Raw genomic sequence first — 26,067 nt, 5'->3', positions numbered from 1 at the left:
CACTGCTACCTCTTTATGCTGGAATATATACAACCTTCTACTTCAACCTTCATAAAGGCACTTTGAATCTCAATCCTGCCCCTCCAATGAATGTTTAAACAGCTCATCGATCAACCTGCCCTTTGATCATCCCACATTTTATTCAATATCAGACATTTCTCCTCCCATAATTCTGACACATTCTACGGGCATGGGTTTTTCTGCTGAATGGCTCATTGATATTTCTAAAAATCAGGCACTGTGAATCCATTGAGGTATAAGTCTTTTTATAATTACAGGTACTAAATGCGTAATGTAGCAGCACAGGCATGTTGAATTATTCTCTTTCCCTGAAATATTAAAAAAGTTAAATTCAATATTTTAATTTTTATAGAAACTGATCTCAAGTTAATCAATACCCTAGAAGGAGTAGACTAATCCTGGCCATTAAAATAGATCAAATCGCCATTCCACCTTTCATCCTACACTATGTGATTTATGCATATCTGAGCAGCAGTAGACCCTTCAGACCCTAAAACTTGCCTTTCATTGGCATAAATTAAACCTTTCCTGTATGCTTGCTTATCAATTCATTTAGTTTAGGTTTTAGTTTAGTTTAATGATGTAGTGTGGAAACAGGCCCTTTGGCCCACAGATCACGCTGAACAGTGATCCCCGTACACTATCATTATCCTACACACTAGGGACAATTCATTATTTTTTCCAAAGCCAATTAACCTACAAACCTGTACATCTTTGGAGTGTGGGAGGAAACTGGAGTACCTGGAGAAAACCCACGTGGTCACAGAAATAACATACAAACTGCACCCATAGTCAGGATCGAACCTGGTTCTCTGGCTCTGCGCCACTGTGCCACCTCAAAATATTAAACTCAAAATTCAAATTTGCAATTGAGCCAACATCAGTTGTTGTTTGTAGAAGAACATTTTAAAATTTCCACCTTGGAATTATTTCCTCAGTCCACTCCTGTAATATCGGGCTGTACTATTTAGTCAGTGTTTCGCAGTGCTCGGCCTCCCAACCAGTGGAGACATTTTCTCTTTGCTAAGAACACTGCTCTTGGATACTTCACCAAATTACCTGCCACTGTTTCAGACAAATCTGAAAGCTTAGACAACATCTGACATTGCAATTTCAAGCCACTTACTTACTACCCATCAAAGCTATCTTTGGAGCTAGTTTAGTCGCTTTCAAAGAGTCCTGTCATATCTTGATTCCTTGTCCATCAATCGGAGAACTCTCGGAGCTTTCAATCTTCTTGCACTCTATATCTTCATTGCATTAAATACTCCTTTTATTTACCTTCCATGATGGTCTATATGTGTTTGCTCGTCGTTCTTTTCCACTGTAATAGTTATTTCTCATTGCATGCTTATGAGTAGATCTTCAGATTTTGTGGTACACAGCAGTTTGGTTAATGGTGATCATAATGGAAGAACATATCAAAGTAACAAACATATTGTACCAATTAAGTTATGTTGAATATTTATACTACTCCAGGTCATCACTAGTGCTTGTTAACACATTTTTGATAACTCTGGAAAGACTTTATAAGGAAATTGCGTTTCACGTGGAAATTGACAGATTATTTTTTGGTGGTACAATGGGAAATGTGGTTGAACTGGTTGCTATAATAGCATATAGATAAGACTCGAGCCAATAACTATATTCTGCTCTTAAATGAATGGTAAAATTAAAAATATCAGTCGAGAGACCATGGAGATGGACCCTTCAACCCAACTTGTCCACACTGACCAAGTTGCCAACCTAAGCTCGTCTCATTTGCTTGCATTTGGCCCTTTCCAATCAATCAATCAATCAATCAACCTTTATTGTCATCTTGCAAGCAACAAGTACAGTGCAAAATGAAAAGACGTTTCCCAGTGAATAGTGGGACAACTTCCCCACAATACCTTTTCTTTACATGTATCTATCAACATTTATTTTAAAGTTTCCTTTTAAAGTTTTTTAAAGCTTGAAATTGTACCCGTCTCTAACACTTCCTCTGGCAGCTCATTCTGTGTACCCACCACCCTCTGTGAAAATAAATTCCCCTCGGGCCCTTTGTAAATCCTTCCTCTCACACCTTAAATGTATATCACCATCTGATTCCATCTGCCCATTTCTCCCTTAAATGGTTTCCATTGTCACTTTCCTTACTTAGCAGATTCCACCTATTGTAGTCTTTGCTTACCTGTTCATCCCCTGCAGCCTCATTCTGCATCTTCACTCCCCTCCTACCTTTACTCTCCCCTCCTCTCACCGTGCTCTATTTGCCTCCACATTTTCCCTTTGTCCACCTTCATCTATCACATTTTCCCTTTGTCCGCTTCCACCCGTCTATCTCTGCCTCCATCCCGTTTCTCCCCAGCTGTCTCCATCTCCCTCTGATTCCTCACCCCTCCTTGGCCCACCTATCATCTTCCGCCCCCTCCCTCTCCAGTCCCTTCCTTCTGTTTCTACCGCCCACCTTTCCTCTCCATTCTCAGTCCTGACGGAAGGTCTCAACCCGAAACATCGACAATTATATGAGTCAATAAATCTTGGACCATGGTAACATATATGCTTAACCATGCACACTATAGATTGATGTAAGCATGTTTTCTGTGAAGGACCAAAAATATCATGACATAGTCATCATAGCATGGGTCGTTATTGCTATTGGTACAGAAACACTCTCGCTTCCCACATAATTTATCCACAACAAAATATACAGGTTGCAAGGAAATTTCTAAAGGCATTTTATGATAATAGCTGTTAAGCTATGAGACCACACCTGGAGTATTGCGTACAGTTTTGGTCTCCTAATCTGAGGAAGGACATTCTTGCCATAGGGGGAGTACAGAGAAGGTTCACCAGACTGATTCCTGGGATGTCAGGACTTTCATATGAAGAAAGACTGGATAGATTTGGCTTGTACTCGCTAGAATTTAGGAGATTGAGGGGGGATCTTATCGAAACTTACAAAATTCTTAAGGGGTTGGACAGGCTAGATGCAGGAAGATTGTTCGCGATGTTGGGGAAGTCCAGAACGAGGGGTCACAGTTTAAGGATAGAGGGGAAATCTTTTAGGACTGAGATGAGAAAAACATTTTTTACACAGAGAGAGGTGAATCTCTGGAAATCTCTGCCACAGGATGTAGTTGAGGCCAGTTCATTGGCTATATTTAAGAGGGAGTTAGATGTCGACCTTGTGTCGCCCTTGTCAACATCGGGAGAAAAATGGTGCAGGGGAGAGAAAATACTTTGCCTTCCATCACAGTGAGGAGGAGATTCACTGTGATGGATGTTTGTGTAAATTGAATTGTGTGTGTGTCTTGTAGGAATTGTCTCTGTTTGTATGCCTGTGGAAACTGAGTTTTGTTTGAGCCTCACTGAGGTTCAAATGATATGTAATAAATATTAAATATTCAATTCAATATTCAATATTCAATATTGTGGCTAAAGGGATCAGGGGGTATGGAGAGAAAGCAGCTACAGGATACTGAGTTGGATGATCAGCCATGATCAAATGAATGGCGGTGCAGGCTCGAAGGGCCGAATGGCCTACTCCTGCACCTATTTTCTATGTTTCTATGTTTCTAAAACCGACTATACCCATGTGACAGGTTAAACATTACACTAACTGACAAGAGATGGCCAAAGGACATAACTGCAGCAAATGTTCTTTTGGTAATATGTTTTAAGGTGTCAAAATGTCACATTACCGGACATTCAGATTAAATGTACATGTTGTGAACCGCAATGAAGATACCCAGTTTGTATGCACCAGATTTTTAAAAAAATTATTGATTTTTCCTGTTTCCATCATTCCCACTTCAGAATTAATGTTAAAATTTCAACTGAAATATCTCCTGACCAAATTTGTGATGTATATGACCGACTGTAGAAGTAAAACCTGGATAAATCCAACATATAGTTGTGAATGTTGCTCATTAAATAACAGTACTGATACTCCATATTAAGAGCATTGATTTGCCTTTAAAATGAATTCTGTATTAACTTGTCAACGGTAGCAGTGACAATCGAACACTGCGGTTTTAATATTTCACGTGTTCACAATTTAATTAATCCATCTTTATGGACTAAAACAAATAATAACATTGGGAATTAAAACACATTTGATTGCATTCCGTTATCAAACATAGTCAATTTTCGCTCTGAAGACATTTCCAGCATAGTAGGGTCACAGAGGGGGGCTGTGAATCAGTGCGGGATTGTTAGGGGAGAGCGCGGGGGATGTCAGTGGGGTTGAATGGGGTGGATCAGTTCTGGATTGATGGGGGAGTATCAGTACAGGATGAATGGGAGTAGACAAATGCTGGAGAAACTCAGCGGGTGAGGCAGCATCTATGGAGCGAAGGAAGTAGACAAATGCTGGAGAAACTCAGCGGGTGAGGCAGCATCTATGGAGCGAAGGAAATAGGCAACGTTTCAGGTCAATCCTTCTTCAGACTGATCCCCCCATTCTTCTTGAATGGGGGGATCAGTACAGGATGGATGGGGGGGGGGGATCAGTGCAGGATGAATGGGGAATCAGTATAGGATGAATGGTGATCAGTACAGGATGAATGGTGGGATCAGTACAGTGTGGATCGGAGGGTCTGTGTAGGATGAATGGGTGGTTCGCTACAGGATGAAAGGAGCGATCAGTAAAATATGAATGGGGGGGTTCAGTACAGAATGGATGGGGGGGATCAGTACAGGATGAATGAGGGGAACAGTACAGGATGAATGGTGGGATCAGTACAGGATGAATGGGGGCGGATCAGTACAGGATGAATGGTGGGAGGCAGTGGGGGGAGGCAGTGAAGGATGGATGGGAAAGGGGGTGAGTACAGGATGAATTGGGGGACCAGTGTAGGATGGATGGGGGGTGCCAGGAGAATCAATGCGAGGTGGATAGGGAGATCAATGCAGGATGAATAGATGGGGGGGGGAGCACAGGGGATGTCAGTGAGGACTGAATAGAGGCGGGAATGGGAATGTGGAGAGGAGGGGTCCCAGGATAAGGGGGGCTTACAAGAGATAGAGAGAGGGTGGAGATGGGGTTGAAGGAAGGTCAGCACTCATCGGACAGGGATGGTATCATCGCCCCGCTGCTTTGGCCGTCCCTGTCCACCGCCAAGTGCCGCCACCAAAGGGAGAAGCGGTTGGGATCTCATCGCCACCGCCTCCCCTCCTCCACCAGCCAACAGAAGGTGCGGGGCCGAGTGGTGCAGCTGCTTCAAACGGCGGAAGGAGGCCTCCCCCTCCCTCCCTCCACCCGGCCTGGGCGAGCGGGAGGGTTTGTTTTGAAAGCGGCATCGCCGTTAGCGGATTGGTAAGCAGCAGCCGCTATCAGGGCGGGCGGGCAGGCGGGCGGGCAGGGTGCTGGAGGAGGAGGAGCTGCTATCGCTGCCGCTGTCACTGCCAAAGATCCGATAGGATCTTATAGGATATTTGGCCGCTGCTGTGCGGGGTCCGTCATTCGCACCGACCCTTCGTCACCCCACACCCCGTATCTTTGCCCTGCACGACAGTCGTCGCCAACACAAAACCTCACATTCCTTTTCTCCAGAGATGCTGCCTGACCTGCTGAGTTACTCCAGTATTTTGTGTCTATCTTCGGTATAAACCAGTATCTGCAGTGCCAGGCCGGGCAAAATGACTCGGCATTTAGGTTGCCCAGCGGCACTTTGGGTGACCATTGGCACCTGGGCAACCGCTAAGTTCGAGCCATAGTGATGGGTCATTAAATTCATCAGACCAACGTTCCACAGCTTTTTTAACATTGGTGGTGAGGGTTAGAACATATAAATTCAGCCATTTTTATGAGCATCAACAGAATGACATATCAGTTAACACTGTAGTTATAGTTTTCCTGTTTGAAAATGGATATTCAATCATTGAGAGCATTAGAGAAGGGCTCTGTACTTGACCCCAGAATTGAAGAGAAACTCATAGTAAATCAAGGCCTGGAAATAACTGAGTTCAATGTAAGTTTAAAAAAGGCACTAGGATGTTATTGGGATTAAGGAGGACTTGGTGGTTCCATCACAGTACATTAATATAACATGTGAGAAAGCTGTTTATGATCTCCTAGATACTTGATCTGAGAAATATCCTGAATTCTCAATTAACTAACATGTGACCTCAGTTAAGAAGGGTAGGAGGAATACACTGGGAAATTTTAGACTGGCCAACAGAACAGCACAGGAACAGGCCTTTCAGTCCAGAATGTCCCTACAAACATGATGGCAAGTTAAACTAACTCTGCTGCCTCCACTTGACCCATATCCCTCCATTCCCTACATATCATGTGCCTGTCAAAAGCCTCTAAAATGCCACTGTTGTGTCTGCCTCCACCACCACCCCTGGCAATGCATTTCAGGCACCCACTGTTCTCTATGTAAAATATAGTTTTGAAAACAAAAAATGTACAAGAATCTGTTGTTGGGAAGTGACAGGAAATATAAATGGGTATGATCAGCAAAGACCCATCAGATTTGTAAAGGGTAAACTGAGAATAGAGAAACAGTAGGCCATTTGGCTCTACAAGCTCGCTCTGCTACTCAGTACAATCATTGCTCATCCTCTTTCTCAATATTGTCTCACCCCCAATATTGTGGTAACTTTTGAATCCAGAGATCTCTCTAATCTCTCCTAATCTAGGGAAAGACATTTTTGCCATAGAGGGAGTACAGAGAAGGTTCACCAGACTGATTCCTGGGATGTCAGGTCTTTCATATGAAGAAAGACTGGATAGACTCGGATTGTACTCGCTAGAATTTAGAAGATTGAGGGGGGATCTTATAGAAACTTACAAAATTCTTAAGGGGTTGGACAGGCTAGATGCAGGAAGATTGTTCCCGATGTTGGTGAAGTCCAGAACAAGGGTTCACAGTTTAAGGATAAGGGGAAATCTTTTAGGACCGAGATGATGAAAACATTTTTCACAGAGAGAGTGGTGAATCTCTGGAATTCTCTGCCACAGAAGGTAGTTGAGGCCAGTTCATTGGCTATATTTAAGAGAGTTGGATGTGGCCCTTGAGGCTAAAGGGATCAGGGGGTATGGAGAGAAGGTAGGTACAGGATACTGAGTTGGATGATCAGCCATGATCATATTGAATGGCGGTGCAGGCTCGAAGGGCCGAATGGCCTACTCCTGCACCTAGTTTCTATGTTTTCTATGTTTCTAACTCCTTGTGTACATTCAGCAACTGGGCTTCCATCACCTTTGGTGAGACAAATTTCCATGGGTTCTTGTGAATCATTTTAGATAGAATTTCCATTCTTCAGACTGTTGAAAAAAAGGGGGTCACCTGTACTCACTTGCCCACCTGCATTTGATACATTTACTCACTCACTCAACTTACGTAAATTAACTTGAAGCTTCTTTGCATTCATCTCACAGCCCACGATCCCACCCAGGCTAGTATCGTGAGCAAGTAAAAAATATTGCATTTGCTTCCCTCATCCAAATCATGAGCTGGGGCCAAATCCCTGCATTAGCCTATCAGTCACTACCTCCCACCCTTAGAAAATCTCATTTAATTCCGCTCTCGATCAATCTGTTTCCAGTCTAAGGTAGAGTGCCATTCCCATTCCAATATTCTCTAATTATTTAGTTTAGATTAGAGATACAGTGCGGAAACAGGCCCTTCGGCCCACCGAGTCAGCTCCGACTAGCGATCCCTGCACATTAACACTATCTTACACCAGGGACAAATTTCACATTTACACCAAGCCTATTAACTTACAAACCTGTCTGTTGTTGGAGTGTGGGAGGAAACCAGAGATTCTCGGAGAAAACCCTCGCAGGTCATGGGGAGAATGTACAAACTCTGTATAGATGTACCCATAGCCAGGATTGAACCCAGGTCTCTGGTCCCGTAAGCCCTGTAAGGCAGCAACTGTACCGCTGGGCCACCATGCCACCCTTTTATTTATTACATACAAACTTATTAAAATTCAAATACTCCACACCCATTGGTTGTCCTTTAACTATTCTACTGTTTGCATCCTCAAAAGCTCCATCCATTACATTAATTAAAAACAACTTATTTTACATAAGCCCTCATTGCCTTTGTTTAATCCTAATGATAATTTATGTGAACTGTTCCCATCCTTTATAATAATCTAGCATTTTTATCTCTAAGAAATATCAGTGAATTTTGCCCATGTAGCTGAATGAATAGAGTTTATACAGGCTTTTAGAGGCATTAGATTCCATGTGATACTGTTTCAAATAAAGACTTGTGAGCACCAGAGGCAAACAATTAGCTTGGGTAGATAATTAGAAGGTGAGAGAGGGAGAATGGGGATAAGTGATATATGGTCAAGTGCCTTGAGGCCTCAGCTATTCACAGTGTTTATGAACCACTTTGGAAATGGAACAAAGGATCAATTGTTTAAATCAAGGCTGTGGAACAGCAGTCGAGCGATGGAAGCTGAAAGTTGCAAAGTCACACTGGCAGATCAGATATTTGTGCAGAGCTATGTCAGTTGAAGTTCAATGTATAAGGAGAGTACACAAATAATAAGGCAGTTAGTTGTAGGAGGTTTCAACTTTTCACAACATTTAAATATTTAGAAGAGCACTTGAAACATCATAGCATGAAAGACTATGGGACAAGTGCTGAAAAATGGAGCTAAATGTTGATTGGCACTTGCTGGTTAGCACAGACTCAGTAGGCTGAAGGGCCCATTTCTTTGCTGTATGACTCTATAATCGTGACCAGTATGAGGTTATTGACTTTGAATCCAAATGGGATACTTCAGAGTTTATATCAAAAGCCAGGATTTATGGATGAGCTGTGAACATCTGGCACATGTGATGAATAAATCTATCTTGTATCTTGTATCTTGTAAGTATGTTGTTCAAAGTACATTAATCAATAATCACAGAGAGGTACATAAATAACTGAAGGAATTTCTACAAAGCTAAATATGGGTTATGAATAAGACTACAGCTCGGAGTTCAATACTATCATCCCCTCCAAACTTGTCACCAAGCTCAGGGAGCCGGGTCTCCGCGCATTCTTTTGCAACTGGTTCCTCAACTCCCTCATCAACAAAACATAATCAGTATGAATAGGCAACAAAACTTCCTCCTAGATAACCATCACCACAGATAACCATCAGTACATTACAGCTGTGTACTGAGTCCCCTGCTCGACTCACTCTATACTCATGACAGTGTAGCCAGACACAGTTCCAACTCCATCTTTAAATTTGCTGACACCATTCTTGTAGGACCAATTAAGGTAATAATGAGGCAGAGTATCAGAAGGATGCTGATCATCTATTTGAATGGTGCAAGAACAACTTTGCTCTCAACATCAGTAAGACCAAGGTACTAACTGCTGACTTTAGAGAGGAAGGCCAAGTGTTGTCTTTGATGGGTCTGTGATGCAGCGAGTCAAAAACCAAGTTTCTGGGCATGCATATCTCTGAAGATTTGGAACCAAAACATTGAAGCAATCATAAAGAAAGCTCATCAATGCCTATATATCCTTAGAAGATTGAGAAGATTCTATATAGTCTCATGACCGTCTATCGGTGCACGGTGAAGAGTATATTGACTGGTAGCATCACAACCTGGTTTGACAACTAGGATGCCCTGGAACTAACACCTTACGAACTAATGCCTGACTAACTCCTGCCTCCACCATCGAAGGGATCATAGGAGGAACAGGCACAGTGTCAACAAGGACCCACACCACCCTGCTCTCATTTCATTCCTGTCATCAGGACGAAGCTATAGGAGTCTGAAAATGGTGACCCCCAGGTTTAGGAACAGCTTCTTCCCAACAACCAAGAGTCTATTGAACACTGCAAACACCAACTAAACTTTGAATTACGAACTGTCTTTGTTTCACTAGGGATTCCAAAGATGTGCAGGTTTGTAGGGTAATTGGCTTCTGTAAGTTGCCTCTCCTGTGTAGGATGTAAAAACAGGATAGTGTATGGGTGGTCAATGGTCGGCATGGGCTTGAAGGGCCGAAAGCCTTGTTTCCACGCTATATCTCTGAACTCGAAACTCCAGACTTTAGTTTTGTTTTACACTAATATTGTGTTTTATTTATTAAACTATTTTTTGTCTGCTTATTACATTATCTACTGAGCGCTATGTTTACAGACCTGTTATGCAGCTGCAAGCAAGAATTTCATTGTTAAATACTCTTGACTCTTATAAAAACTGTTCATCCCTTGAGTATAAAATATTAAGAGGCGATGTAACTGAAGTGTTGAAGGTAATTGAGGGATAGAGAGTGTGTCAAGTCAAGTTGTCACATCTATAGCACATTTAAAAAACAGCTCTCGTTGGCCAAAGTGCTTTACATTGGTGGACAATTTTGATAATGGGGGAGTCCAGAACAAAGATGCCAAAGTCAGAGAACGGTGTCAAACATACGGACAGTAGATATTATGAAGTAGCCACCAAAAAGCTGTTCATATTGAATCAATCAAAATGTTTATTGTCAAATTTTGTACGCATCTCAATGCTGTGATATATTGTGCTCTGATTACCCATGTAGATGTGTGAATATGCTATGATCCTGTTGCATAGAATAGTCATGAGCAATGCCTGCTTTGTAACTATTATTATTCTTCAGCTGGACATTGATCACGTCGAAGGGTTGAGTGTTATGGGCCTGTCCCACTTACGTGACTTTTTCCGGTGACTGTCGGCACCCGTCATAGGTCGTTGCAGGTCGTCAGAAATTTTCAACATGTTGAAAATTTAGCAGCGACCAGAAAGACGCTACGACTCTTTGGGTGACTGAGGAGACTACTTACAACCATACAGGCGATATGTCGTGGGGTGAAGCCTGTATGGTCGTGAGTGGTCGCTCAGAGAGTCGTACCTTGTTCTGATCGCTGCTGCAATTTCAACATGTTGAAACTTTCCGGCGTCCTGCTGCGACTATGACGGTGCCGGCAATTTGCGTAAGTGGGACAGGCCCATTATGCCGTGCAAATAAACCATATACAATTTAGACTGTATACATGCATGGCTAGTAATTAGCCTTTAGATACTTGTAGCTTGCATAGTGCATAGAAAACTATTGGCAAATTAGAAGTCCCAAAAAAGCTTATCAATGCATTTACCCAGTTTTATTTCCGGTGTTAGTTTCTTTGCCATAAATTTAACCTGGTAACTTGGTCCTTCAGATAATCAGGCAGGCTGGAATGAGCAGGAAAGATGGAGAGATGGGTGCATGATGGCAGTGTAGTAGTGAGCTTGAGTGTTCACTCACTGCGTGGGGCAGGAGCGATCCTGGTATTTGAGGAGTACATTCCCGAACTTTGCTATAATGAAGTCACTGGCGATGATGAATGCGGCATTGTGTCAAGAAAGTTGATGACCAAATACAATGCATCCTGTGCCAACTTGGCATTGACTTGGGGTGGTAGTTAATAGTGCATGTGATTTGTTTCCAAGGCATAACACTTAACCCATTTTATGGCCATGTGTTCCAGTTCAGGTGAGCAGAATTGAGCGAAGACTATCACATCAGTGGTAATGTTGAGGGTGCCCAGGTCTACTCCCTCCCACCAGTATCCCGTTGTGCCACCATTTCTAGTCAATCTGTATTATCAGTAGTGCAGGACCAAACCGTGAATTGTAATAGAGGAGTCTGATCAAAAAGCAGACACTGCTACCTTTCCCCATGTCTGAAGATTCCATTTAGCTTTAGTATATTGTCACATACCTAGGTACAGTGAAAAGCCTTTGCTGCTAGCTAACGAGTCAGCAGAAAGACAATATATTAGTACAATTGAGCCATCCACTGTGTACAGATACATGAAAAAGGGAATAACGAGAATAACTTTTAGTGCAAGATAAAGCCAGTAAAGTTTGATCACGGAAAGTCCAAAAGTCTCCAATGAGGTAGATACTAGTTCAGGACTGCTCTCTAGTTGTGGAAAGATGATTCAGTTGCCTAATAACAGCTGGGAAGAAACTGTTTATGAATGTGTTTTCACATGTCTATGCCTGTTGCCCAATAGGAGAGGGGAGAAAAGGGAGTGGCCAGGGTACAACTCGTCCTTGATTATGCTACTGGCCTTAACGAGGCAGCGTGAGGTATAAATGGAGTCAATGGAAGGGAAATTGGTTTGTGTGATGGTCTAGGCTGTGCTCACAATTCTCTGCAATTTCTTACAGTCTTGGATATAGTTGTTACCAAACCATGCTGTGATGCATCCTGACAAAATGCTTTCTATCACATCTGTAAAAGTTGGTGAGAGTTGTTGGGGGCATGACAAACTTCTTAAGCCTTCTAATGAACTGTTGGTGTGCATTCTTGGCCATTCAATACGGATGGTCCAGAAGAAGTTGTTGGTGATATTTACTCTTAGAAACTTTGGAGCCGTCAATGTAAACTGGGGTTTGTGTACCACTTCGCTTCCTGAAGTTGATCACTATCGTCTTTGTCTTGCTGACATTGAGAAAAGGTTGCTGTCCATACAGTCGATGGATAAACCCTCAGGTCCTACAGCAGGGTCAGGGGAGTTATGGATGGACCATGTTTCAATGAAGCAAAGAACAGAGCAATCCCTGATCTCACTTTGAAACAGCAGCCTCTCGCTAATCTCTTGAAGTGTATAAAAGTCATCCTTGATGTCTACTAGAGAAGTATTAATTAAAAAAATAATTATATTATTCCATCTGGAGTACATTTGTACGTTCCATAAATATGATCTCCCGTTGTTTCAGCATCATGAGGCACCTGGTCTTCAACAGTTTAATCACCACCCCCCCCCCCCCCCCCCCCCCCCCCCACATCAAATAAAAATTGAAAAATCTAAAATGTTGAAATAAAGAGCAGGAATCATTACAAATACATGGCACATCTGCCAACAGATAAGACGGGCTAGAATTTTATATATGGACCATTAGGAATGAAAAGTAAGTGAGTATTCAAATGAACTGAATAAAATGAAAAATGGGGTGCTCTAGATGGAAACTTTAATAGGTGAAATATTCAAATAGTTTTATTCAACAGTAGTAATGAAATGGAAACGGGCAGAAAATGCACGAAGATAATCCCAATAAGACAATAAAAATTCATTAAAGGGATAAAAGTGCATGAAAAATTAATGAGAAAACCTGCAAATATTGGAAATCTGAAATAAGAATAGAAGCTATTAGAAGCTGCATGTGAAATTTAGGGAGTGATTTAAATAAGTTGTTAAGATGATTAAGGGAGTGAATATGAAGACAAGGGGTGTAACTATGATATGATTTGAGTCATGGAGCATGGAAACAGGTTCTCTGACCCATTATGTCCACGCTGTTAATCAGACACCCATTTGCATTAAAGAAAGACACAAAATGCTGTAGTAACTCAGAGTGTCAGGCAGATCTCTGGAGAACATACATCGGTAACGTATTACACTATTTTAGCCTAATTTATTTTATTTGCACTATCTTACTCTATTTTAATCCGTTTACATTGTTCTCCCCACATTCATATTATCTCCCGCCAAATTCTGGCACTCACCTACGCACTAGGGGCAATAGATTGTGGCTAATTAACCTACACAACCACATATCTTTGGGTAGCAATGTTACAAAATATTGAGATTATAAAAATCAAGTCTGCAATTTATCCCATCCGATAAAGCATAAAAACTGATTCACTTTCATATCTTCAGTATTAAAAAAGTTATAGCCATTTTCATACTCGGAAATTAGCATCTTGTTCCCTATTGCTTTTCCATTGACTTAACCCAAAAGCTGTGATTGAGGACAAAAGCCCATAACTTTCTTAAAAATTAAGAGAACTGAATGAATATGTCAGTTATTATAAATTGAAGCATTCTGAAACAAACATAAAACATCTTACTTGGATGACCTGAAATTAAAGCATATAATTAGTTAATTACCTAATTGTAGCTAATTACAAAATTGACCGTTGTGACGGAAATAGTAATAAATACCCAGACTGCCTTGAAAATTCAAAAATGTGATATTCTCAAGATCAGAACTTTAATATTATTGTATTATATGCTGTAAGTCCATAACAGATTGGTAAATAAATTACAATTTCTAACAATAGGCCAAGTCTTTATGGAGAAGATCAGTTGCTAGCTGGTACATTGGCATATCATAATCAGTAGCATCATCATACTCCTCAGATTGTAATCAATAAGCAAGTCTGTACACCTTGTTTTTCCTCAACTTTTCAATTTTGGCATTGTAAACTACAGGTTTTTGCTCTTCAAACCATGCATGACATGCCTTTCTGCCCACTACTTTCCCATTAAGAATGTCCTGTTGATTCCATTTCTTAAGAAAAGGATATTTTTTAAATAGCCTAAGTATCCAAATAACTAATCCCATTCACACAAGAATTCACAATATAACATGATTTTTAAATCTCACTGTCATGAATTTATATGCCAGATGGAAGGAATTTAATGTTTAATTCCAATAAATTAATCTGGAAACATCCACTCAATATAATCAAAATAATAATTTTTTGCACAATACTTGTGGCTAAAATTGTTGTGTATATTTAGTATAAGAATATTGACTATGGATAGACAATAACACAAAATATAGACGATTTAGAAGCTCTTATGACATGATTGTCCAAAAAAAAGAGCTTTTAAATCATCTTGCGAGTGGGTGTTTCTGGAACGCGATCGATTGGGACATTGCGGTTGCGGTGAATTTGAACTCCATATCGGCAGGAAAAACACTGCTGGTTCGTATGGGGCCCAAATAACATGTTTACAACGTAAAATTACATTAAAGCCATCCCAAGAAGCAAGATTATATGTAAAATAGACGACTTACTCTTTGTTTTGTCCTGTCATTACGACCCGTCACGTTGTGGGCGTTCAAAGTCGCTTTTTATTTTAATCCAGTTATTAAATTGTCCAGCTATTTAAAAAAAAAGGTAACGGAATTCCGATCGATTATTCTTCATCAGCTAGCAGACCGAGGAAATCCCTCCCCGACAAGCAGTACAAAACTTCATTTAATCCCACCGCCACCCCCCCATGTTCTCCAAAGATGCTGCCTGACCTGCTGAGTTACTCCAGCACGTTGTCTCCTCTTGTGTATTAACCAGCATCTGTATTTATTTGTTTCTATAAATGTTGGGGGGGGGTGGCACTGATGGCTGCAAAATGTCAGGAAAAATATTGAGAAACATAGAAACATAGAAACATAGAAATTAGGTGCAGGAGTAGGCCATTCGGCCCTTCGAGCCTGCACCGCCATTCAATATGATCATGGCTGATCATCCAACTCAGTATCCCGTACCTGCCTTCTCTCCATACCCCCTGATCCCCTTAGCCACAAGGGCCACATCTAACCCCCTCTTAAATATAGCCAATGAAGTGGCCTCAACTACCCTCTGTGGCAGAGAGTTCCAGAGATTCACCACTCTCTGCGTGAAAAAAGTTCTTCTCATCTCGGTTTTAAAGGATTTCCCCCTTTATCCTTAAGCTGTGACCCCTTGTCCTGGACTTCCCTAACATCGGGAACAATCTTCCTGCATCTAGCCTGTCCAACCCCTTAAGAATTTTGTAAGTTTCTATAAGATCCCCTCTCAAAAATTCTAGAGAGTATAAACCAAGTCTATCCAGTCTTTCTTCAGAGAAGAGAAATGAATGGAGAATTCTAGGCATGCCAATTAGACGAGGCAAAAAAATGTTTGACAGCATATAATACAGAATTATTAACGTTCATTTTCAAAGGGAGGAATATTGTAAGTGGAGAACTATTCAGTAATGAGCTGGTTCTCAATTGCTTACTTGACATTAACTATCAGTGCTGAATGAAGAGTGGGTAAGGCTCAACAGCTTCAATCTGACAATACCAAGCTTTTTATGAACTATTTCTGCATTTCCCTCTTACTAAGTCATTGAACCATTTTGTCTCCTGGGAAAATAACATAACATGTCTGTGGAGATGATGCATAATGTTCACGAGCAAAATACAGACTGCTGCATGAGCTCAGTGGGTCAGCAGCCACTATGGAAGCAAAGAGATAGTGGACATCTCGTGTTTGCATCAGGATAGGGAGTGTGGAGGCCATGTCAATGGATATTGTTAAGGCAGAGATTGACAGATACGTGAATAGTACAGATGTCAGGGGTTCCGGGGAGAAGACAGAAGAATGGGGTTGAGAGGAAAAGATAGATAAGCCACGATTGAATGACAAGAGTAGACTTGATGGGCCAAACAGCCTAATTCTGCTCCTATAACATGAACATAAGATTGGGAGTATAGAGAGGTAAGAGGGAGGGGAGAGGCAAGGGCAGGCAAATGGGTAGAACCAGCTGAGGAGGGAGATGCTGGGCAGATGGAGCTTAAGTGGAAGGAGGGGGGGAGGGGCAGGGAGTGGTGTATCTGGGAGACACCAGTTGGGTGGTGGTAGAGAGAGATAGAGAAGGAGAGTAAAACCCAAGGTTGGTAGATGGAGCCAGTTGGGGGATAGGGGAGGGTGGAGTTGGAGGCAGAGGTGGAAAAGTGATAATTGAATGGTTCAGCAACCTGTGTTTACCCCCTCCTTTGGCTGCATTCTCGGTCTCAGAGACTAGTCCGTACACGAGCAGAGAGAGCTGCCCAGCCACAGATCTTTCAGAAGAAGGATCCCGACCCGACACCTCTCCATGTCCTCCAGAGATCATGAATGATCTGCCAATCTACTCCCAACATTTATGTGCCTTTCAAAATATTTACTGGAGCCTTGGGCGTATTTTTTGTAATTTACAGCACCTCGAGTGTAAGTACCATTTGATTTGGTGCCTGTTACACAAGTAGATCTCTAATGCCACAATAATCTATGACGTCTGACGTGACAAAATCGTGAGCCAGGTCCACCTCCCAAGTGGCCAGTGATAGACAATAGGTGCAGGAGTAGGCCATTCGGCCCTTCAAACCAGCATCGCCATTCAATGTGATCAAAGCTGATCATCCCCAATCAGTACCCCGTTCTTGCCTTCTCCCCATACCCCCTGACTCTGCTATTTTTAAAGCCCTATCTAGCTCTCTCTTGAAAGAATCCAGAGAACCTGCCTCCAGAGAACTCTGCCTGAGGCAGAGACTCGTCACTCTCTGTGAGAAAAAGTGTTTCCTCGTCTCCGTTCTAAATGGCTTACTCCTTATTCTTAAACTGATTATGAAGGGGGCATCACATCCTTGCCTTCTGCATCACACCCAGAAATGTGAAGTTCATTCAATAAACATCCCACCCTGCCACTGGACCCACTGACTGAATTCAGTGGTGGCTCCAGAATGTGGGAGCTGAGGACAGGATGCACTTTACATCTGATCCCTCAGCTGGTCTATAGGTGGTGATCCCAATGATTGAAAGTAGACGATGACCCTCTGTGAAATGGTAAGTTCTTCTAAATGTTTTAATATACTTTTCTTTATTTCACCTTTTTTATATATTATGGTAGGTTAGGAATTTTTTAATAACATTTATTACTTTTAAATAATTTAATGTACATTTATTCATAGCTATTTAAATGTTTTGCCTGTCTCTGGATATCAGATATTTAACAATAACAAAATACTTTTGACAGCAGTGTCAGGCAAACTTGGGGATAGAGCAGAGTGTTTCATTGCCTGAGCCCACTTGTCACATGTAGCAATCTTTTTCAGTTCACTGCCTTTGTAGAATTTATGTATAATCATTGTCAAATTTTTGTTCGAGACTATTCGAGACGAGGAAACACTTTTTCCTCACAGAGAGTTGTGAGTCTGTGGAATTTTCTGCCTCTGAGGGCAGTGGAGGCTGGTTCTCTAGATACTTTCATGAGAGAGCTAGATAGCACTCTTAAAGATAGCGGAGTCAGGGGATATAGGGAGAAGGCAGGAACGGGATGATCAGCCATGATCACATTGAATGGCGGTGCTGGCTCAAAGGGCCGAATGGCGTACTCCTGCACCTATTGTCCATTGTCCAATTTACAGGGGTTTGTGTGTGTTGTCTGAGACCATGTGCTTGTGATGCTACTGAAACAAGCTTTTCATTGTACCAGTAGCTCACCGTCCTTTTGCATATAGCAAAAAAACTTGACTTCGTCTTCATGTGTTACCATTGAGTGGAGACTCCATGCAGTCGATTTCATCGGTATCTCGACAGGTCAGTGTGGTTGCAACACTGAGGCAGGAGTCACACACCTCTGCCCCAACAAAGAGATAATACAAAACTGTACGACAGTTAGAAGGAATCTTTCAGTAACGAGGATCTTTAACCTTGACCAAATTATCATTATTAAAATGCAAAATACAAAGAATATTGTGATAGAGAGAAAAAGATCAGATGGATTTTTTCTGATACGCAGAAACATTCAGATGTATTGAGATCTAAGACTGGAAACAAGTTTTTACCCCACCAAGATGAGTGAGACGCCAGAAGTTGCAGAAACCAAAGTTATATTTGTCTTCAATGGGGTTGTTTTTTTTATTAAAAGCAGGAGAATGGAAAAGAAATAGAACAACCTTCCTGTAAAGCAGTGACCAGAACCGCACGCAATATTTGAAATGCGGCTTCACCAAAGTTTTACAAAGCTGCACCATGACTTCCTAGTTCTTATTCTCCGACCAGTGAAGGCAAACATATCATGCACCTTCTTTACTCGCTACTTGTGGTGCTACTCTCAGGGTGCTATGGACTTGGACCCCAAGAACCCTCTGTACATCAATACTGTTAAGGACACAAAAGGATACAATGTTCTGGGCTAACTCAGTAGGTCAGGCAACATCTCTGGAGGACATGGATATGTGACGTTTCGGGTCGAGACCCTTCAGACTGAAGATGTATATCGACCCATAAAAACACCATCTGCCTGAACTGCTGTATTACTCCCGCACTTTGCGTCCTTTTGTATATTAACCAGCATCTGCAGTTCCATGTTTCTACAATGCTGTTAAAGAACCTGCCATTAATTGTATACTTTTCCTTTACACTTGACCTCCCAAAGTGCCACACCTCATGCTTGCCGGGTGATATGTACAATATATAACAAAAATAATTTATTTTAGGAGTGGCCAGAGTTGATAATAAACGCTTTAAGTGTTGAAGAATGAGTCTGATTAAATGAGGATTAATTGAAGCTAAGAAGTAATGACTTTTGATCGGAGTTGCAAGAAGTCTGTTGTCCTTTAATTACTGAGGGAAACTTGATTTCTATTGATCCAAATAAAATGGAAGATGTCAAGTGATTTGTTGGTTGTACTCTAAGGATGCCAAAAGTTTTAAGTGGTACGAACATGTGACCTGAAGGAAGTTAATCAGCATGGAATGAAACCACCCCTTCCACCAACAGAATAAAAGTAGGAGAATATGTATTAAATGTAGCAAAAATAAAGTGTGTTAAAAAGGAATGAAAGCACTGCAGACAAAAAACACTGCAGATGCTGGAATGTTAAGCAAAATACAAAGTGCTAGAGGGACTCAGCAGGTCAGTCAGCATTTGTGGATGGAATAGACAGGCGATGTTTTATGTCCCGACCCAAATCATCATCTGCCCATTGCCTCCACAGATAGTGCCTGACCCACTGAGTCTCTCCAGCTCTTTGTCTTTTGCTGAAGAAAGCTATGCCTATTGGCAGTGATGAAAGGCCATTTAAAATCTTTGTTGGATCTCCACTCAGGCATTGGGGTTATCCAAGCAGTGACAGGTAATTATCTGAAGTATTCAAAGGCAGAACTCCTTCAGTGAGAACCGTAGAGACCAAGATCACTGGGTTTATTTAACAAGGCTTTTTTTTTGTAATTGTTTGTCAATCATGCAACCATATTTCACTAAAATAGCCCAGACAAAAAGGAAGATTTGCTTTATCTAGCCTCTGTTTGATTTATTGTTCCTTTAAAACCGGAAAGGATAGAAAAACAATTTGCACAGGCCTAAAAATAAATTATACTGAATCCAATGAGTTCTGGTTAAACCTAAGTGGGATGTAAAAACTGATCTCTTTGAACTCGAGTCGGTGTGAGGATCTCTGGGATTGTCTTGGCTGGTTTGCAAGGAATTTTTAGGAGATTAGTTGGAGAGAGAGAGAGAGCGCAAAGATAAATTGTTTAAAAATTTGAATGGATCGTTTATACAAATGCTGTCACAGTAAATTCAAGGTAGAGAATTATTGTGGATCAAATCAAGTTTAATTGCACAGGGTTCGGTAAGTGGCTGCAGTGAAAGACCCTGTGTCAAGCCAACCCATTGCAGTAGCCGGAATTTATTAGAATGCAACTATTCTGAGACCAGCATCAACAGTGGTGCAGTTGGGGGAGCTGCTGCCTCACATCGCCAGAGACCCGGGTTCGATCCTGACTTTGGATGCAGGCTGTGTAGAGTTTGCCCGCCCTCCCCGGGACTGTGTGGCTTTCCTCCAGATGCTCTGCTTTCTTCCAACATCCCAAAGATGTGCAGGTTTGTAGGTTAATCTGCCTCTGTAAATTTGCCCCTAATGTATCGGGAGTGGATGATAAAGGAGGATAACGTAGAACTCGTGTGAAGGAGTGACCACTATGAAGGTCGGCGTGGACATGATGTGCCAAAAGGCCTGTCTCCATACTGTATCTCTCAGCTAAAATCGTAGAGGGCTGGTGCAGAAGAAGTGAGTGGTTACATTTCTAGCCGCCAAAAGATAAAAAGTGAAAAATGAGTTTAATTTGTTGTATTTCATCTATGTTTAGTGGAGGCTGAAATGATGAAGGGGGTCACTGAATATCAACACAAACGAGTATGTGTAGAGGAAATGTAGGCAGTAATTAATAGTAATCGCACAACATATTTTGTCTTTTATTTATAAAGCATATAGTTCCTCGCTGGAAGGTGAGGTATATCTGGATCTCCAGAAAATGGGTGGGCATTTTTGAAGTTGTTGGAAGTTTATTCATGCCTAAAATTATTGTCTGAGCAACTGAAGCTAAAATATTTCAGAAGAAGTAAAGTAAAAAGATTGCAAAAGATAATGATGTTCATTTTTCCAGCTGATGGTCTGATCTGAATGATCTAATTTTCTCTGGGGAGATGTGGTAGTTTTTCAGATTTTTCTTAAATGTCAATATTTTTAGCCATGCTACACGGCATTAATGCTACACGGGATTTGAGGCATAACGTTCAGGAAAAAAAAAATACTCTGTCAAGGTGACGGCTTGCAGTTATATAAAGGAAATGTTAGTTTAGCAGGCCACACTGATTGTCGATGCCAACTTTGGTATACGCCATGTGATGAACTGAAATCACAGCAAAATGAATCCAACAGCATCTAATTTATGGGCTAATCTATTTCTCATAGATTGTGATATTCATATTGTAGATTGGGAAGATGGTTGTCAAAAATTGCAGCAGTATTTTGATTGGTTGGCCAGGTGGGCTGAGGAGCGGTTGATGGAATTAAATACACAGAAATGTGAGGTGTCGCATTTTGGGAAGACTAACATGGGCAGGACCTACACATTGAATGGCAGGGCTCTGGGGAGTGTTGAAGAGCAGAGGGATCTGGGAGTGCAGGTGCATAGTTCATTGAAAGTGGTGTCATAAATAGATAGGGTGATCAAAGAGGCTTTTGGCTCATTGGCCTTCATCAGTCAGACAATAGAGGTTGGGGGGTCGTTGCAGTTACATAAGACATTGGTGAGACCGTATTTAGAGTATTCTGTTCAGTTCTCTGCATCATGTTATAGGATAGATGTTGTCAAGCTGGAAACAGTGTAAAGAAGATGTATGAGGATGTAACTCAATGGCCTGAACTATAGGGAGAAGTGGAGCAGGCTAGGACTCTATTCCTTGGAGCGCAGGAGGATGAGGGGTGATCTTGTAAAGGTATACAAAATCATGTGAGGAATAGATCGGTTCGATGCATAGAGTCTCTCGCCCAGAGAAGGGGAATCAAGAACTATTGGACATTGGTTTAAGGTGAGGGGGAAATGATTTAATAGGAATCTGTGGTGTGACTTTTTCACACAAAGGGTAGTGGGTGTCTGGAATGAGCTGCTGGAGGTGTTGTTGAGGCTGGCACTATCGCAACATTTCAGAAACATTTAGACAGGTACATGGATAGGACTGGTTTGGAAGGTTATGGGCGAAACGCAGGCAAATGGGACTAGTGTAGATGGGACATGTTGGTCCATGTGGGCAAATTGGGCCGAAGGGCCTCTTTCCACCCTGTGTGACTATGACTGCATGTTCCTATTTGTGAACCATTTCCTGATGGCTACAAATGCAATGCCTATTTTTGTGTGACAAAGCTGCCTTTGTTTCTTATTAATTTAAATAATCCTATTTAAATACTTGGTTTTATGGCGGATTGTAAAAAAAATATATGATTTACCAAAAGGTGGAAATGGTTTGACCTTGTATATCAATTGCAAAAAAACCCGACATTTTCAACTAAAGAGTGAGACATTCAACTAAAGAGCGACATTTTCAGTCTACAGAGTGATTTAGGCCATTTGGAAAAAATGGGCTGAAAGATGGCAGATGGAGTTTAATGCTGATAAATGTGAGGTGCTACACCTTGGCAGGACAAATCAAAATAGGACGTACATGGTAAATGGTAGGGAATTGAAGAATACAGTTGAACAGAGGGATCTGGGTATAACCGTGCATAGTTCCTTGAAGGTGGAATCTCATATAGATAGGGTGGTAAAGAAAGCTTTTGGTATGCTAGCCTTTATAAATCGGAGCATTGAGTATAGAAGCTGGGATGTAATGTTAAAATTGTACAAGGCATTGGTGAGACCAAATCTGGAGTATGGGGTACAATTTTGGTCGCCAAATTATAGGAAGGATGTCAACAAAATAGAGAGAGTACAGAGGAGATTTACTAGAATGTTGCCTGGGTTTCAACAACTAAGTTACAGAGATAGGCTGAATAAGTTAGGTCTTTATTCTCTGGAGCGCAGAAGGTTAAGGGGGGACCTGATAGAGGTCTTTAAAATGATGAGAGGGATAGACAGAGTTGATGTGGACAAGCTTTTCCCTTTGAGAATAGGGAAGATTCAAACAAGGGGACATGACTTCAGAATTAAGGGACAGAAGTTTAGGGGTAATATGAGGGGGAACTTCTTTACGCAGAGAGTGGTGGCGGTGTGGAATGAGCTCCCAGTGGAAGTGGTGGAGGCAGGTTCATTGGTATCATTTAAAATAAATTGGATAGGCATATGGATGAGAAGGGAATGGAGGGTTATGGTACGAGTGCAGGCAGGTGGGACTAAGGGGAAAAAAATTTGTTCGGCATGGACTTGTAGGGCCGAGATGGCCTGTTTCCGTGCTGTAATTGTTATATGGTTATATGGTTATAATGTTGCCTGGGTTTCAACAACTAAGTTACAGAGATAGGTTGAATAAGTTAGGTCTTTATTCTCTGGAGCGCAGAAGGTTAAGGGGGGACCTGATAGAGGTCTTTAAAATGATGAGAGGGATAGACAGAGTTGATGTGGACAAGCTTTTCCCTTTGAGAATAGGGAAGATTCAAACAAGAGGACATGACTTCAGAATTAAGGGACAGAAGTTTAGGGGTAATATGAGGGGGAACTTCTTTACGCAGAGAGTGGTCGCGGTGTGGAATGAGCTCCCAGTGGAAGTGGTGGAGGCAGGTTCATTGGTATCATTTAAAAATAAATTGAATAGGCATATGGATGAGAAGGGAATGGAGGGTTATGGTATGAGTGCAGGCAGGTGGGACTAAGGGGAAAAAAAAATTGTTCGGCATGGACTTGTAGGGCCGAGATGGCCTGTTCCGTGCTGTAATTGTTATATGGTTATATGGTTATATGGTTAAAGGAAACTTAACTGTGTTTTTTTCTCACAGTTTACAAAAAGTAGGTTTTAAAGTGTTATGATGCATCAAGGGTCTTAACATGTTGGTATTGAAAACAGTGTGGGATAATGTCTGACTGGCTTTTAAATGTTTAATTCTGATGCTGTAAAATTGGATGTGTTGTTCACTAATTTACAACCAGACTTTATATTATTTACATTTTGTAATTGGAGGGAGCGTAAAAAGACTTAGCCCAAAAGAACACAAAGTGCTGGAGTAACTCAACAGGTCAGGCAGCATCTCTGGAGAACATGGATAGATGACACTTTGGCTCTCGTTTCAGGCAGCACAGTGGCACAGTGGTAGACTTGCTGCCTAAAGGGCCTGTCCCACAAGCATGCGACTCCATGCGGTAAGCGCGACCTAACGTGATCGCTTGAGCCGTACGGCCTCGCGGGGCCGGTCCCACTTCGATCGGCGGAGCCGTATGGAGTTGTGCGGAGCTGGCTCCGAAAAACTGACCGTGTTTAAAAATTCCGCGCTGCAACGGCCAACCGGCCCACAGCTGCCTCGACGCCGTGTCACTCACTCGACCACCGCGCGGCTCCCGCTTCTGGTTTGGTCGTGCTTGCCACATGCCGTATGGCTCAAGCTACCAAGTTAGGTTGCGCTTGCCACATGCAGGCGCATACTGGTGGGACCGGCCCTTTAGGTCGCGCTTGCCGCATGCAGGTCGCATGCTCGTGGGACAGGCCCTTTACAGCACCAGAGACCCAGGTTCGATTCTGACTGCGGGTGGTGTCCGAAAGTAGTTTGCATGTTTTCCCTGTGACCGTGTGAGTTTTCTCTTGGTACTCCGATTTCCCCCCACATTCCAAATATGTGCATGTTTCTAGGTTAATTGTAGGTTAATTCTAGGTTAAAAAACTGCCCCTAGCGTCTAGTGTGTGGGTGATTGTTGGTCGACACGGAGTCAGTGGGCCTAATGGGCCAGTCCCACTTAGACGACTTTTTAGGTGACTGCAGGAGACTATGCAGTCGCCACATGGTCGCCACATGTTCGTGGGTTGTTGCCGGGGAGTCGCCTTCATGGTCGTGAGGAGTTCCCGCATTCTGGAAACTAGTCGCGGCCTCATTATTGTCGCCGTGAATTTTTCAACATGTTGAAAAGTTAGCAGCGACTAGAATGAAGCCACCCATGGAGAGTAGCGAGAATTCTCGAGCCATAGATGGCTCGCCAGGAGGTCGGTTCTCAGAGGTTCTCGTAGGTGGTAGCTGACCGGTGAATTTCATTGGCTCATTGGGGAAAGGTAAGCAGTAGTTTTCAGAACCAAGGATAAATGACCGGTAATGTTAAATGTCCGCCGAGCTTCACAGCTGTCTATCTCTGGCTTCTTAAAAGTTGTCTCCACTCCTTCTCCCCCCTCTCCCCTCTCATTTAAGGGACTTACCGTACACTGTGCTTTAGCCGTCTTTTTACAGCGCCAACCTTCCTGTTCATCGCAGTGGGTGTCTGTATCACCTTGGCTTTGCACCGTGTGAATTTTTTAGGCAGGGCAAGCGGGGGGAGGGGGGGGTGCGTGCTGTGTTAAAGATTCACACGGGCTGGTGAAGGAAGCGGTGTGAGTGTGTGTGTGTGTGTGTGTGTGTGTGTGTGTGTGTTCCACTCTGACAGTCGCCGTTCTAGTTCCCGGTTTTTCAGGCGACTGCCGGCAACATGACAGTCACTGGTAGTCAGCTGAAAAATCACCTAAGTGGGACAGGCCCTTTAGGGTCTGTTTTCACGCTCTATCTCTAAAACTAACACTTACGTACAGAAAATAATATTATAACCAATTATGGCATTCGGAGTATTATTAAAATAATTAAAATAAAATACTGACTGGCTTGTTTATATCCAAAAGTACTTATTAAAAACTCAGATAGTTTATGACAGAACTCTTTTATCCTCTCTACAATGTCACCTTAATTCTTCCCATACTGTTTGATCAACAACAGATGTAATTAATTCAGAAACGTTTTAATGGAAGGATTTAAAATTATTGAAGTATGTGTGCAAGTTGAAATGATTGTAAAATAAATGAGAAGGGAGGTTTGGAGAAATTTCCTCGCAAAAATGTCTGTTTAAGAATGAAATACATGAATTGGAGTCTGAAAGGGATATTAAATAAATAAAGGAAGGAAAGATGCAGTGGCAGGGAACCTGACAATCCCATGGGATAGGTTTGTGATTGCTGAAACTAAATGTTGGCATTGTCTCATGGATTGTTTGAACTACTTCTGTGCTGTAAATGTTTAAGACGTATGGACTGTAAGCAACATTTCATTCCAGCATG

At 42.0% G+C, this 26,067-nt stretch overlaps 1 protein-coding gene across 5 annotated transcripts in view; it reads left to right on the top strand.

Annotated features, from left to right (window-relative positions):
* tenm4 (teneurin transmembrane protein 4) overlaps positions 1-26,067 on the top strand; it is a 531,769-nt gene that overhangs the window by 176,540 nt on the left and 329,162 nt on the right. The window lies entirely within an intron of this gene.

Source organism: Leucoraja erinacea, chromosome 6 (assembly GCF_028641065.1).
Source record: "Leucoraja erinacea ecotype New England chromosome 6, Leri_hhj_1, whole genome shotgun sequence".
NCBI classification, from domain to species: Eukaryota; Metazoa; Chordata; class Chondrichthyes; order Rajiformes; family Rajidae; genus Leucoraja; species Leucoraja erinaceus.
The sequence above is the reverse complement of the archived record's forward strand: the minus strand, read 5'-3'. Positions and strand labels throughout refer to the sequence as shown.